Here is a 16,486-nt window from a genome sequence, read left to right as displayed (position 1 = left end):
AATTTGTGATTATTCTACTTCACTCTGTTCCCTGTTTACTGTGTCTCCTGTAATTAAAGACCAATTTGATAAATCTTCATTTTTTTCCCCTTAATCACAGAAAGGAGGAAAAGGCTAGAAAGAGACCAAATAATGCACATACCCAGAAATGCAAATAAGTTTGCATGAAGGGAAGAAGAAATATGGCAAGCTTTGCATAATTAATAAATAAGATTTTTCTGTTTAATTTGGTTGAGGGCATCTCCATAGTTGAACACTGAAGTTGGCTGAGATCTTATTTCTATAATCTAAAGGAAAAAATGAAGGAATATCAAGAAGAAAGAGCAAGCTTACAGAGAATGAAGATATATATTCTGAGTTTCCTTTTAGGTTTAATTCAAATATTATTTGGGCAATCATCTGTTAACTTTTGAACTAGTTCTGCCTGAAGTCTAGGAAAAGACAGACTTTGGCTTTTGAGAAAGTACAGTCTTGATGATTTCTGAAAATACTGTCATTATCTAGACACAGATTTTCTGGTTATATTTAGTGATATTTCAGGTCATAATCATCTCAAAATTTCTTTAGCTCTCACTTTGAAATATATTTTCTTAGCATTATTAGTATGTTATATGAAAGTAGGTGCTAAAAATTGCCCTAATAGAAGACTTTTATTTTTGTTTTTCAAAGATATATGTCTTTTGTTGGTTATGAGGAAGACCAGTTGGCTTCTGGCCACCAGTTACCTCACTGAACTTAAAAATGATATTACCATGGATATCTTAGAAGAAAATAATAGCTGTTAAATACTTGCTATTTATAGAGAAGAAGCTGATTCATATGTGCAGAAAATATATGGATGTTTTTCTAAGAAATGGTGTTATAAAACCAAAGTGTAAATTCAAAAAATACAACAGAAAAAGTGTAAAGAAATCCCAGTGGCCATACTGACAGACCATAAACTTTTGTAGTTGCTTGAATCTAACTACATCTGATCCTGTGATCAGTTCAGTTCAGTCGCTCAGTCGTGTCCGACTCTTTGTGACCCCATGAATCGCAGCACACCAGAAATCCCTGTCCATCACCAAATCCCAGAGTTCACCCAAACTCATGTCCATCAAGTCAGTGATGCCATCCAGCCATCTCATCCTCTGTCGTTCCCTTCTCCTCCTGCCCTCAATCCCTCCCAGCATCAGAGTCTTTTCCAGTGAGTCAACTCTTCGCATGAGGTGGCAAAAGTATTGGAGTTTCAACTTTAGCATCAGTCCTTCCAAAGAACACCAGGATTGATCTCCTTTAGAATTAACTGGTTCGATCTCCTTGCAGTCCAAGGGATTCTCAAGAGTCTTCTCCAACACCACAGTTCAAAAGCATCAATTCTTCAGTGCTCAGCTTTCTTCATAGTCCAACTCTCACATCCATACATGATCACTGGAAAAACCATAGCCTTGACTAGATGGACTTTTGTTGGCAAAGTAATGTCTCTGCTTTTCAATATGCTATCTAGGTTGGTCATAACTTTCCTTGCAAGGAGTAAGCATCTTTTAATTTCATGGCTGCAATCACCATCTGCAATGATTTTGGAGCCCCCCAAAATAAAGTCTGACACTGTTTCCACTGTTTCCCCATCTATTTCCCATGAAGTGATGGGACCAGATGCCATGATCTTCGTTTTCTGAATGTTGAGATTTAAGCCAACTTTTTCACTCTCCAACTTTTTCACCTGGCTTCCCTGGTGGCTCAGAGGTTAAAGCATCTGCCTCCAATGCAGAAGACCCAGGTTCAATCCCTGAGTCAGGAAGATCCCCTGGAGAAGGAAATGGCAACCCACTCCAGTATTCTTGCCTGGAGAATCCCATGGACAGAGAAGCCTGGTAGGCTACAGTCCACAGGGTTGCAAAGAGTCGGACATGACTGAGCGACTTCACTTTCACTTCACTTTTCACTCTCCTCTTTCACTTTCATCAAGAGGCTTTTAAGTTCTCTTCACTTTCTGCCATAAGGGTGGTGTCATCTGCATAGCTGAGGTTATTGATATTTCTCCTGGCAATCTTGATTCTAGCTTGTGCTTCTTCCAGCCCAGAGTTTCTCATGATGTACTCTGCATATATGTTAAATAAGCAGGGTGACAATATACAGCCTTACTGTATTCCTTTTCCTATTTGGAACCAGTCTGTTGTTCCATGTTCAGTTGTAACTGTTGATTCCTGACTTGCATATAGATTTCTCAAGAGGCAGGTCAGGTGGTCTGGTATTCCCATCTCTTGAAGAATTTTCCACAGTTTATTGTGATCCACATAGTCAAAGGCTTTGGCATAGTCAATAAAGCAGAAATAGATGTTTTTCTGGAACTCTCTTGCTTTTTCGATGATCCAGCAGATGTTGGCAATTTTGATCTTTGGTTCCTCTGCCTTTTGTAAAATCAGCTTGAACATCTGGAAGTTTATGGTTCACATATTGCTGAAGCCTAGCTTGGAGAATTTTGAGCATTACTTTACAAGCGTGTGAGATGAGTGCAATTGTGCAGTAGTTTGAGCATTTTTTGGCATTGCCTTTCTTTGGGATTGGAATGAAAACTGACCTTTTCCAGTCCTGTGGCCACTGCTGAGTTTTCCAAATTTGCTGGCATTTTGAGTGCAGCACTTTTAGAGCATCATCTTCCAGGATTTGGAATAGCTCAACTGGAATTCCATCACCTCCACTAGCTTTGTTCATAGTGATGCTTTCTAAGGCCCACTTGACTTCACATTCCAGGATGGTTGGCTCTAGGTGAGTGATCACACCATTGTGATTATCTGGGTCATGAAGATCTTTTTTGTACAGTTCTTCTATGTATTCTTGGCACCTCTTAAAATTTTCTGCTTCTGTTAGGTCCATACCATTTCTGTCCTTTATCAAACCCATCTTTGCAGGAAATGTTCCCTTGGTATCTCTAATTTTCTTGAAGAGATATCTAGCCTTTTCTATTCTGTTGTTTTCCTCTATTTCTTTGCATTGATCACTGAGGAAGGCTTTCTTATCTCTCCTTGCTATTCTTTGGAACTCTGCATTCAGATGCTTATATCTTTCCTTTTCTCCTTTGTTTTTCCCTTCTCTTCTTTTCACAGCTATTTGTAAGGCCTCCCCAAACAGCCATTTAGTTCAGAGCTTTTAAACTTCATGTAACTCAGAGTACCTGTCGTTTTTGTGTGTTTAAAGATGTGACTGTCCATGAGAGGCCTTGAGGTTCACTATTGTTTACAGTGATTTTGAATTTGTTGCCATATCTGCAATTTGATATATATATATAGAATTAGCTTTGTCTTTCAAACATTTATAGTCTCAAATTATTTTGTAATAATTGTGTTGTGTGGGATGACCCAGAGGGATGGTATGGGGAGGGAGGAAGAGGAGGGTTCAGGATGGGGAACACGTGTATACCTGTGGCGGATTCACGTTGATGTATGGCAAAACCAATACAATGTTGTAAAGTTAAAAAAATTTAAAAAAAGTATCAAAAAAAAATACAATGTGAAATAATTGTGTTGTGGAAGAGCACAATTATTACAATTATCTTTAAGGTAGATCACTATTGTTTCACTCATATTTATGTGGTAACCTTGAGATTCAGAGCTTTTTATATAGTTTCAGAAAGATATTTCTGGTAGAAGCATTTAGGCAGCATGATGTTATTCATGCTAAGGAATTATTGAAGATATCCTTATGAGAGTTGCAAGAGGTAGCTTCACTCCTGTAATGTGAGATAGACATGCCAAAAGAAAGACAAATAGCAAATAAACATAGAAAAAATATGTTAAATCTAATCAGCATTAATATTTGCATTATATCAATTTTGATCTCTGTGTGTGTGTGTGTGTATACTCAGTTGTGTTCAACTCTTTGGTGACCCCATGGACTATAGTCTACCAGGCTTCTCTGCCCATGGATTTTCCAGGCAAGAATACTGAAGTGGGTTGCTGTTTCCTACTCACATATGAAACTGTAAATGCGATCTTAAAATGTCTACATTCCAGTGTGGTGAAATAATTACTTTCACAGCTACTAGATGGAAGTAGGTATAATACAAATTATCAGAAAAACAATGTGGTACTATGGATCAAAAATGCTAAATCTAAGTCTATGAATTTTGACATATAGAAATGTATTATAAGGAAACAATCAAAGATAGAACAAAAGTTTAATGGACAAGGCCATTTAAAATCCCCCTCCAGTATTTTTATGTTATGTATTATTCAAACGTACATCAATAGCACAATAATTCAATTATTACACTTTAATATCCTGAAACAATATGAAGACATTAAAATTTATATTTTTGAAGGATTTTAGTGACTTGAAAATTGCTAATAATGCAATATGTGTGCTCAGTTGCTCAGTCATTTCCGACTCTTTGAGGCCTCTTGGACTATAGCCCACCAGTTTCCTCCATCCATGGGATTTCCCAGGCAAGAATACTGGAGTGAGTTGCCACTTCCTTCTCCAATAGTGTAATAATAAGTTATAAAAAGAAGACATAAAAGTGATATCTGTATGGTTCCAAATATATATGTGTAAATGATACCTATGCATAGATACAAAAATATTTGCTGGTGGTTTTATCTTTCTGTTGCTTTTATGTTTACATTACATTTCTTATTAATTCTTAGCTTCCCTGGTAGCTAAGCAGAGAAGGCAATGGCACCCCACTCTAGTACTCTTGCCTGGAAAATCCCATGGATGGAGGAGCCTGGAAGGCTGCAGTCCATGGGGTCGCTGAGGGTCAGACACAACTGAGCGACTTCACTTTCACTTTTCACTTTCAAGCATTGGAGAAGGAAATGGCAACCCACTCCAGTGTTCTTATCTGGAGAATCCTAGGGATGGGGGAGCCTGGTGGGCTGCCGTCTATGGGGTCACACAGAGTCGGACACAACTGAAGTGACAGCAGCTGGTAGCTAAGACAGTAAAGAATCTGCCTGCAATCCGTTCTGCCTGAACTGAACAACCCAGGTTCAGTTCCTGGGTCAGAAAGATTCCCTGGAGAAGGAAATGACAACCCACTCCAGTATTCTTGCATGGAGAATTCCATGGACAGAGGAGCCTTGTGGGCTACAGTCCATGGGGTCACAAAGAGTCAGACATGACTGAGTGACTAATACATTAATTCTTGATATTTTAAAGGCATTTTGCAATGAGCAATTTTGCTTTTGCTTTCAGAAAATAGAGCAATAGATGCTATATTAAAAGAAACAGCTCAGAAAAAAACTGGAAATAGAACTGCCTTATGATCCAGCAATCCCACTGCTGGGCATATACACTGAGGAAACCAGAAGGGAAAGAGACACGTGTACCCCAATGTTCATTGCAGCACTGTTTATAATAGCCAGGACATGGAAGCAACCTAGATGCCCATCAGCAGATGAATGGATAAGAAAGCTGCGGTACATATACACAATGGAGTATTACTCAGCCATTAAAAAGAATACATTTGAATCAGTTCTAATAAGATGGATGAAACTGGAACCTATTATACAGAGTGAAGTAAGCCAGAAAGAAAAACACCAATACAGTATACTAACGCATATATATGGAATTTAGAAAGACGGTAACAATAACCCTGTGTACGAGACTGCAAAAGAGACACCGATGTATAAATCAGTCTTATGGACTCTGTGGGAGAGGGAGAGGGTGGGGAGATTTGGGAGAATAGCATTGAAACATGTATAATATCATGTATGAAACGAGTCGCCAGTCCAGGTTCGATGCACGATACTGGATGCTTGGGGCTGGTGCACTGGGATGACCCAGAGGGAGGGTAGGGGAGGGAGGAGGGAGGAGGGTTCAGGTTGGGGAACTCGGGTATACCTGTGGCGGATTCATTTCGATATTTGGCAAAACTAATACAATATTGTAAAGTTTAAAAATAAAATAAAATAAAAAAAAATAAAATAGAAATATATGTATTTAGACTCCACCTATTAAAAGTGTACATGTTGGATTCAATATGATGCTATATATTCAAGTTCATAGTCACTCATTCATTCTTCTTCATATGAATATGCATTAAGGAGCTTCTTTGTGTTAGGTGCTGTTCATGGTACTGACCATATGATCCTTTTGTTTCATAGAATTTCCTGGATCCAGTCTCTTTTTTCCATTTATTTTAAGATTTATTAACTTTATTCATATCCAGTTTCTTCCCCCCATATATGGTATTCTATAAGTGGATTTTCTCCAGCTTAAATTTATGGTCTTTTAAAAAAAGTTTATTTCCTTTAATGTCAAAGAAACATAAATATGTTTGTATGTATATATATTTTTAGATACATCGTATCTATCATATTTATTCAGATATACTTTCTTAAACAGCCTTAGTCTTTACCTGCTGTAATCTAGAATCTGTCTGTCTCTTGGTTTTGTTTTGTAAACATGTAGAAATTAAAAAAACTATAGCAGAATCCATTGCCAGTGACACACTAATCTTGTTTGATGTCAATGGGAGATAGTGCTATGATCTTGAATAATTCCAATAAGTCCTGTGGGTTTTTGGCAATTTGTTTCTAGGAACAGATTGAATTTTTCAGCCTCGGTAGTCATGGGGCAAAGAATTGCCTGTAAGTGGGAACTTGATGGTCAGGGTGTTTCCTCAGTTATAACTATAACTTATGTTTTTATATAAAGAAGGGGAAAACAATTCCATAACTATTTAAAAAATCTATTTGAGAATATAGAGAATTCTTAAAATTTGAAATACATTAAATCATGGATTTTATTATTATTCAAGGAGTACAACAGCTTCCAGCTTTCTAATAATCTATTAACTGTTATTGTTGAGTTGAACTTTTTAAGGGGGTATATTCCACGTTAATCAGGATTTCATATGTCCAGACATATTATATTTAATATTTCTTAAGTAGTACTCTTTGAAAGCATTGCATAAAATTAATGATAACTCAGATTTACTAAAGAGATTATTTTTTATCCCTGGCACATTCATCTTACCTTATGGTTGATCTCAAAATATTCTAAAGACTTCCTTCTTAGATTTTCCATTTATTATCTTAATGATGTTTAAAAAATCAGTTCTCATTCTGTCTGGGAATGTGATTTTTTTTTTCTTTTCTTTTTTTAGGGAATGTGATTTTTAATGAATTGTCCTCACAGTTCTGCCTCACATATGGTTGTATTTTCTGTGTGTAAGGATCAAAGGTGTGCGGAGGTGGGGATGCAAATAGTGGTTGAAATCCTGCAGTGCTGAGGAAAAGGTGCCATTGTTAATTCATCTAGCCAGATGCAGCAATTTGTTTGTTTGTTTATTATTGTTGTTGTTCAGTTGCTAAGTCGTGTCTGACTCTTATATGACTCCACAGACTGCAGCCTGCCAGGCTTCTCTGTCCATGGGATTTCCCAGGCAAGAATATTGGAGTGGGTTGCCAATTCCTTCTCCAGGGTATCTTCCCAATCCAGGGACTAAAAACCCATCTTCTCCCTTGGCAGGCAGATTCTTCACCACAGAGCCACCAGGGAAGCCCTTGTAAATTATTTAATGTAATTTATTCAAATGTTACCTATATGTATCTGGCCTTATATAATGGGCAATATTTTAATTGTTAAAAAATTGAGTATCATGGTTCTTGATAAGGCTAAAGTATGTGTATATGTACATGTTCACATACTTAAAGTCCTGCACTTCTAGACAAAGAATCTAATTTTTTTCATCCCCTTGTTACTATTCTCCGTTGTTCATTACCAGAAAGTGAAGTTGCTCAGTCGTGTCCGACTTTTTGCGATCCCATGGACTGTAGTCTACCAGGCTTCTCTGTCCATGGGATTTTCCAAGCAAGAGTACTGGAGTGGGGTGCCATTTCCTACTCCAGGGGATCTTCCTGACCCAGGGATCGAACCCAGGTCTCCTGAATTGCAGGCAGACGCTTTACCCTCTGAGCACCAGGGAAGCCCTCATTACCAGAACTATCAATAATTCTAATGAAGTGTTAGTAATTGCCTGATCCTAATAAATTTTACCAGGTTTTATGTTAGATGCCCAATGTTTCTTCTTCCTCTTGGAACTTGTATTTTAACAATTGCAACAATATATATAAATGTAAGCTAGACTGCCTCATTCAAAATACAAAAATATTTCTGTTCTCCTTATCCCATTTCTTTGAGTTTGAAATAGAGGATGAATGAAGGAAAGCATAAGAAAAAACCACTAAACATGTCTTAGGAGTACTACTAGTTTTGTGTGGGGTAATGCAAAGATATGGCAACGTGAGTGCCCACTGATTTATGACATTGGCTTTTTCTCCTAGCAAGTTGTAAGTACATGGTTCCCCAGTCAATGATCATGTTGAACTTACTGTGGTTTCATTCTTTTCTTAGCAATTAGGGAAAGGACATTTTGTTGTTATTGTTGTTAATTTTAAGTCCTGCTTCCCCACCCCTCCCACTGAAGATTATAAGTTCCATTAGATTTATCACACTAAAACTGATCCACACCTGGGTCTGTTAAAAAGCCTCTTTGAATCTGGTAGCTTACTTTTAGCTATTCCTTTATATAAGCTGAAAGGTAATTTCCTGAAATTTTCTCTACAAAACCATTTTGTGCTTGGTTGAGTTAATGCAGTTGCATGGTAATTCCTTAAAAATCATAAAAAATCATATGACAGTTGGTTCTCTTAAAAAATAATGAAATCCAAATAAATTTATTTTATAATACATCATACAAAGAATCTTTAAGGATTAATTATATCATGGTGAAAATTTATATATCAAAAGTGGGAATAAGATTATCTTTACTTAAAAAATTAATGTAATTGGCTAAAATATGATTTAAAGGAATTTTATCTACTAAATTTTGACTGGAAATAGGGGATTTTTGTATAGTTTCTGGTAATAATTAACTCGTTTTCCTTTACTAATGCCAATGAATAAAATGACTAACGTGTATTGAAGTTTTTCTATATACCAGAAGCTTCTCTATTTTTCACAATAGTGCTGTGAAATAAGAGCTATTATTGTCCCAGTTTTATAAATGAAGAAACAAACAAGCAGTCATCTTGAGTAATTTATCAAAGTACAAGAGATAAAGGAATCAATCTTGAGTCCTGACCACAATGCTATACAATGCTTTTACTGCACTCAACTATGCTAAGCTGATGCCACACCCAGACTTATTCAATGCCTGCAAAGCAACCCACTGGTTTTGGAAACAGCCCAGGAGGGTACATTTCTTCCAAAATTATTTTATAACTGTAAGAAGGCACACTTCATGAAATTAATATATGCACTTAACATAGAAAATGATATGGAAGCTGAAAAGCACTGTTTTATATCCCCATATTATGTATTTTTAGAAATGTATGCATTCCCTGACAGAGCAAGGAAGTAAGGGAAGATGGAAGAGAGGAAATAATTTTGCTTTGGAAGGACAGCCAGTCAATTCAATTCAGTCGCTTAATCATGTCTGACTCTTTGCGACCCCATGAATTGCTGCACGCCAGGCCTCCCTGTCCATCACCAACTCCTGGAGTTCACTCAAACTCACGTCCATTGAGTTGGTGATGCCATCCAGCCATCTCATCCTCTGTCATCCCCTTCTCCTCCTGCCCCCAGTCCTTCCCAGCATTAGAGTCTTTTCCAATGAGTCAACTCTTCGCATGAGGTGGCCAAAGTACTGGAGTTTCAGCTTTAGCATCATTCCTTCCAAAGAAATCCCAGGGCTGATCTCCTTCAGAATGGACTGGTTGGATGTCCAAGGGACTCTCAAGAATCTTATCCAACACCACAGTTCAAAAGCATCAATTCTTCGGCACTCAGCTTTCTTCACAGTCCAACTCTCACATCCATACATGACTACTGGAAAACCATAGCCTTGTAATCCTTCTCAATACATGGAAGTTGCTTAGAGATTTGGGGAGCTGTTTTGCTCTCCTGGGAATATTTAGTTTTGTTTCATTATGTGGGAAAAAGCTTTAAAATGAAACCCAAAGAAAACTAGTGTATAAATCTAGGAGACTGCCTACCTCCACCCACAACTCCTAGCTGCCTCTCTGGCACGGAACAAAGAACAGAGCCTGGCCCACGACTGGCACTCACCAACCACTAGCCAGCAGAACAGAGGCAAGGATTTTGAGGAAGGGGGCATTTGCTTGTGTTTTAATTCAAGAGGTAAAATGTGGGGATTTTATCATAGAACTCACCCTCTTATTAATTTTAATAAGCTTTAATTTTTTATCATTTGCAAATGTATTTTTTTCTGTTAAGTATATTTCTAAGCACAGGCTTTATATTAGGCAGGGTTTAATTCTGAGATTTGATTTGAACTTGACTGATCTGTGAAAGGGAAAGCCTAGTCATCCCAGATCTGTTTGGGTTTATGGTTCATTCTTCTGCTTTCTCTCTTCATCTCTTCTTTCTACTCCTATGTTGCCTTAAGAGCTTTAGGGAAAAATCCTGAACTTCTGGAAGAAGAGAAAATGCAAGCTCCAGGCTAAGTGGTGACTCTGTCCTGTGATGGTCAGCAAGGAAGGATGAGAGTTTCTCTGAAGTGAACCAAAAGTCACCTGACAGACATACTTATACTTGGTTTATAAGCATAATGGTGAAGGTCTCTTAAGAGTCACGTCTATTCTAAAGTGAGGCAACACCCATGCAGGTACACTCCCTAGGAAAAAGGAATCCTGGCCCCTAATTCATGAAGATCTGCAATTACTACCATCTGATGAACATTTTATTCATTTTCTTGTTTTCTTGTCTTCTTCCAACCCACTCTCTTTGTGTCTCAGTTTTTAAAAATACAAAAAGTATGAGAAACAATCTTCAATGATTTATGAAAAACACATTGCTTCTAGCTCTTTCTATCTCAGTAACTAAGAATTCTAGATTGACTGAAAGTAGATAAACATATTTTTTTTTCTCCATTATAGAATTCTCATACCTCATATTTGTTTAAGGAGAGACAAGAATCTTTTTACAAATTCATGAAACAGTGTGACAAAGTTTTTCCTATGAATTTGCTGTGGATAAAAATCCATACACAGATAAAGCTTCTTGGATAATAAATCCTTGAGAATGTGGCAACTTTGCCTTCTAGTGCAAATTCTACCCAGCTTCACCTTTTTTCTTTGCCACTAGTCCTCTCAGATGATTCCATCTTACCCTGCTCCTCCTCATGGATAGTCTTAGCCTCCTTCTATTTTTAGACCTATGTTCTAGACACCATATATACCTTGCCTTGAAAAGGGACCTAAATATCATTTTTGTGGGAACTGTCAGGGTTAGGGTTAGCCTAATCAACACCTGAGGTTGCTGGCAATTCATGTGACACCAATCCCATCCTGTCCTGTTCTTACACTTCCTTGGGCATTTTAAAATGCTCTATTTTTTACTCTTCCACCTTGAAAGTAATAGGCCTGCAGAGAGAACTGGAACAAGGAGCATCTTTTTCAAATGCCCAGGCACTTTGCATATAAAATTCCATTTGAGACACATTGGTGACATTTCCCACATAACAGACAAATAACTGAGGCTTAGTTCTGTGTGCTTAGTTGCTCAGTCATGTCCGACTGTTTAAGACCCCATGGACTTCAGCCCACAAAGCTCCTCTGTCCATGGAGTTCTCCAGGCAAAAATACTGGTTTGGGTTGCCATGCCCTCCTCCAGGGAATCTTCCCAGCACAGGGATCAAACCCAGATCTCCTGCATTTCAGGGGAATTCTTTACCGACAGCCTAAAAACTGAGGCTTAGAGAGGTCAGTTATTTCCCAACATTACATAGCTCACAAGTGGTAGAGATGGAGTTCAAAGCTATGTTTGTTTGTCTCAAAGCTCTTGTTTGTCCATGACACCATGAAGCAGCATCCCTTTTGTGAGGGCACCGTCCCATACAGTCATCAGTTGCTAGTTAATGCTTATGATATTTCTATAGCAAATACCAGGCACTAGCTTTGTTTCATCTCAAGCACCATGTTTAAAACAATCTTAGGCAATTTACAGAGTATGATACAGTTTTTGCAAGTAGAATTATGTGTGCTTCTTACTGCAGTGGATAAATGTGCTAGTATTCACAGAAGATAAGATTAAAAGAATCTCTTCATTCAATCATTTAGTCAACAACTATTTAATAGATGCATGCTTTATACCAGACACTAGGGATGTATCTGTGAACATAACAGACAAAACTACTTGCTGTTATGGAATGCCTTATTGGGGAAGACACAAGCAAATAAAATACACATGCCATTATATGGTGATAGTTTCTCTGGAGAACGATAAAACAAAGATAAAAATAAAACAGTTTTAAGTAGAAGGGATCATGAAGGCCTTACCGAGGGGACATTTGAGTAAAGACCTGGCAGAAATTAGGAAGTAAGCCACATGGACGTCTGAAGGGGAGACTGTTGCAGCCACGGGGAACAAGTAAGAGGCCCTGAAGAATGTGCCTGTGTGTAACGGGCCAGGAGCTGTAAGCCATGAGGTCAGAAAGAAGATACACCTCAGTGCTGTAGGGTGTTGAGGCCTTGCTGTTCACACTGAAGGAAACGGGGAAGCTGTTAGAGGGTTTTGGACAAAAAAGGACATACTATGACTTATGTTTTGAAAGATCACTCTAGCTGACATTTTCAGATGGAATGAAGGTGGAAATTAATTAGGTGGCTACAGCTAAACCAGGCCAGGAATTTCATGTCTTGAGCCAGAGTGCTGGTAGTAGTGTTGTAGGAAGATGCCAGATTCTGGTTATGTTTAGAATGTGTCTTCTGATCACAGGATTTGGTAGTGGGTTCGAAGTGGATTTGAAAGGAATGGAGAAGCCTGAAGGATGACTTCAAAGACCTGAGCATGTCAATTAACTGGGCTGAGAATATTAAGGGATGAATAAGTTTAGTGGGGAGATCAGGATCATGGTTTTACATATGTTAAGTTTGAGATGTCTGTTACTCCTTTAAGAGGTGACGTTGAGAAGCCAATTGGATATATGAGTCTAGAATTCAGCAGTGAGGTCCAGGCTTTAGGCATAAATTTGGAGTCATCTGCATATGTCTGTATTAGTAGTCTTAGTGAAATATCTAAAAACATAAATTTAGATACAAAAGAGAAGAGATCTAAGGATTAATTTCTGAGTTACTCCAACATTAAGAGGTTGGTAGAAACTTCACAAGCGAAGCCAGCGAGGCAAGAAGAAAGTCAGTGGTGAGTTCTGTCCTTGAATTTACTGACAATAGCAGGTTAAAGAGAAAGAAGTGATCAATTGTGTTCAATATTGCTGACATGTCAAGTAAGATGAAAACTGAGAATTGACATTAGAATTAGCAATACATTTCATTTGAGGGGAGCAGTTTCAGTGGAATTGTGGGATGGAAAACTGGAGTGATTTAAAGAGACAAACTGTATAGCAGACATGACAGACACCAATGAAAATCACCAATATTACCATAACATATTATAGTTATTACAGCTAACTTTAAAGAGAGTTTATGTTCTTCCTTTTTTTAAATGATGGCAGTTATCAGACCTAATGCAAGATCATGCTATTGACCATTTTATAAAGTCACACATATGTTACTATATCACGTTTGTGTATCTAATACTGTGATAACTATGTCGATATAATTAATCTTTCATTCTTTTTTAAAAGCATTTAAAAACATTGTTCTGAGGGTCCATGGGATTAAATAATAGTCTTAGCACAAAGACTTAAGACCCATCCTGTATTAGGTCACTATCAATACTTCTATAGATTTTCCTTCTCCTTTTACCCTTTGCCAACACTGCCCATATCCCTATCCTATCACTCCCCCTTTTCCAATGGCACCTACCAAGTGGAATTAAAGTTTTCTATCAATCACAGATCCTACACTATCCTATTCCACATTTCCCCCTTAAAATTTGGTTTGGAATATTGTGGTATGAAGTGATACTTGCAAAGTGAAATGTATCTTTCAATAATTTTCAGAATGTCAAAGACAGAATATGTTCATAATATTTTGATTCAGTTAAATGCCTTGTGTTTCTCTTTTTTCTCTTATAGGCATTTGTGAATGATTACATTGTATTTTAATGCCACATATTATCTGAGACAATAATTCCAACTAGTAATTCGTACTATGCCCTAAAACTTTCTGAAGTTCACAACTACTTCTGTTTTGCTGTAGGCTTTCGAATGAGGCAGATTGAAAAATCCAATCAGACTTAGCTGGTATTTTCTGTGCAACATCTGGTCTGACAGCAAAAACTGTAGTCAGGCTTATAAATCAAAATGAAGCTGACTGGGAAGTGATGTAGAAATGCCCATGATTTTTGCAGATGATTTGAGATCATTTTTTATGTTAATATAATAGAACTAAAAATGAGCTGCTATATTTAAATTTTAAATATTTTCATTATGAAAATGGTTTTATTGTAATCACTTTACTAAAAAGTAAAGATAGATGCAGAGATAAGGCTGAGAGCTTGAGGAGAGCAAGGAGTGTATTTAGAGAGTCTGCTAGAGGTAAAGAAAAAGCTTTCTGAATAGCTATGAGGGTCAACTCATGGAAGCCTTTATACCTGGCTTGATGAGACATAGGAAAGGAAATAATGATAAACTCAGCATAGACTAGCCTTGAGATGATGCCAGCTCATGCTGGGAACCTTGGAATGGAATGTAGAGGTGGAGAGTTTATCCAATATTAGGGACTTGCCAAATGGCTTTGGTAGGAGATGGGGCCAAGAAAGGTAGCAGTTTGGGAATATCAGCGAAGCATCTCACTCTTGAGTTTCAGGCTGGATGGAGAGAAAAGTAAAGCTAGGAAAAGAAAAATAGGCCTAGAAATTAAGAAGGGCTCAAGATATGAGAGAGAATGAGGGCGAAGTAAGTTCATTTACATTGAGATTAGAAGACATGGAATGGAGGGCATTGGGATGAATAAGGTCATAGACTGTTAAAACTGGAAGTATCTGCAGAAATCATCTCCTATTTTCTAGGTGATTCAGAGAGATTAAGTCCCTTTCCAATATTCTTGCAAACAACCAGGGGCAAAATTCTTAGAACTCAGGGGACTAGATTTTCAATCTTTCTATACTTTTCATTCTCCTGATTCAGTTGTCCTGAAAGTGGAAAGAATATTCCTGACTCCTCTGAATAAAATAAATGAATTTAAGAAAGATTTCATTATCTCCCTTTAGCATGAGGATTGAAAATAGGAATAAAAATAGAAATGCTCTCTTGGCTTCTCATTAGAGAGTTCCCTAAGTATCCATCCAGGCTGGATGCTCTGTAAGTTTTCTCTGAAAATGCCACCATTATTGCTGAATATTTGGAAAAATGAAATTCTATAGAGAAAAGAATAAAAGTTTGTCAGAAAGATGGATCCGCTGCATTGAGACACTGAGCCAACTTCTGCTGTAGGCCTTTGCCCAGAGTCTGTGGATGTAGTAGCAGCAGGATGACCATGGCAACTATAATTTTTTCAACTTTTACCCTGTGGACACCAGTGCTCAGCAGGGCCTTTGCAGTAGTGCTGTGTGTACTTAAGAGAGAAGGGTCTGTTGAAAGGCTGTAGGGAAGAAATCATTCATTTGTAGTATATTTTCTTACCCTAAACAGAAGTATAACTACTTGGACAAGTTAAATTATATCTAGTCTATAAAGGGTGCTTTCAAGAACCTCTCACTTCTTCACTAATACATCTCTAAAGTGCATTTTAAGCCTTAAATCCTCACTCTCCCTGTCTTAATTTCCTTTACCTTTGTTTGAGCACCCATGTTTGGAGAATCTCAAAAAGTAAGAGTGTAAGAATCACAATTAGGGTAGCTTCCCCAGGGGTAAAAGGACAGAGGGGGTTTCTTTGTCAAATTTGGTTCTTGTGCTAGAATTTTAACTTGTTTTATTGGCTCTGGGGATTATGTTCTGGTTCCGGCTGAGTGAAAGCTTGCTTTGCTTTTGTTTTCTGAAAGTATTTAATAAAATGGCAGGATTCGCTTACTTGCTTATTGAATTCTTTTGCCTGGGAAACATGCAAATTCTGAACCCAGCTGCCTATTTGTGACAAAGAGATAGCTAATAATCTGAGCTATATGCGATTTTTTTTAAAAAAGCTTTTCAATTCTTTCTATAAGGGCAGAACTATCGTGCACAAAGTTAAGCCTTTTAGAGACTGGGTTTAAATCTGCTTTCTATTAATAGCTTTCTAAATAACCTTGAGGCACAGACAGTTTTACTTGCAAGAGAGCAGGTGTAGGAAAAAAGGCCTATGGCTTATTAACCAGTGAAAGTCAAGTTGCTAAATTTACCTGTTTCAATAGATCAGTTGGACCAATTAGAACATTTATTTTCTTCATTTCTCTTTTATTCAGTCTTCTCAAATGATACAGTAGATAGAATAAACTTTGGAGACTCTTCAGCCCAGATTCTTAGTTTTACAGAAGATAGTAATGAAGACCATCAGGGATGAAGGATCAGGATTCCATAGCTGGTGTGTTCAGGAACCACCGTTTGTCCCTCTAGACTGAAGCTGCCTCCCTCTTCATGCTGCTTGAGGCCCCAGAT

General features: G+C 37.6%; 2 protein-coding genes and 1 non-coding gene across 9 annotated transcripts in view; 2 read left to right on the top strand and 1 right to left on the bottom strand.

The window, feature by feature from the left end:
* Positions 1–16,486, top strand: part of CTNNA3 (catenin alpha 3) — a 1,976,430-nt gene that overhangs the window by 832,212 nt on the left and 1,127,732 nt on the right. The gene's annotated exons all lie outside the window — the stretch shown is intronic.
* LRRTM3 (leucine rich repeat transmembrane neuronal 3) overlaps positions 1–16,486 on the bottom strand; it is a 210,084-nt gene that overhangs the window by 160,185 nt on the left and 33,413 nt on the right. The gene's annotated exons all lie outside the window — the stretch shown is intronic.
* TRNAW-CCA (transfer RNA tryptophan (anticodon CCA)) lies at positions 1,709–1,781 on the top strand. The gene has a single exon. It is a non-coding gene; the product is annotated as a tRNA-Trp (tRNA).

This window comes from Bos indicus, chromosome 28 (assembly GCF_029378745.1).
Source record: "Bos indicus isolate NIAB-ARS_2022 breed Sahiwal x Tharparkar chromosome 28, NIAB-ARS_B.indTharparkar_mat_pri_1.0, whole genome shotgun sequence".
NCBI classification, from domain to species: domain Eukaryota; kingdom Metazoa; phylum Chordata; class Mammalia; order Artiodactyla; family Bovidae; genus Bos; species Bos indicus.
This window is presented reverse-complemented; position numbering and strand designations above follow the sequence as displayed.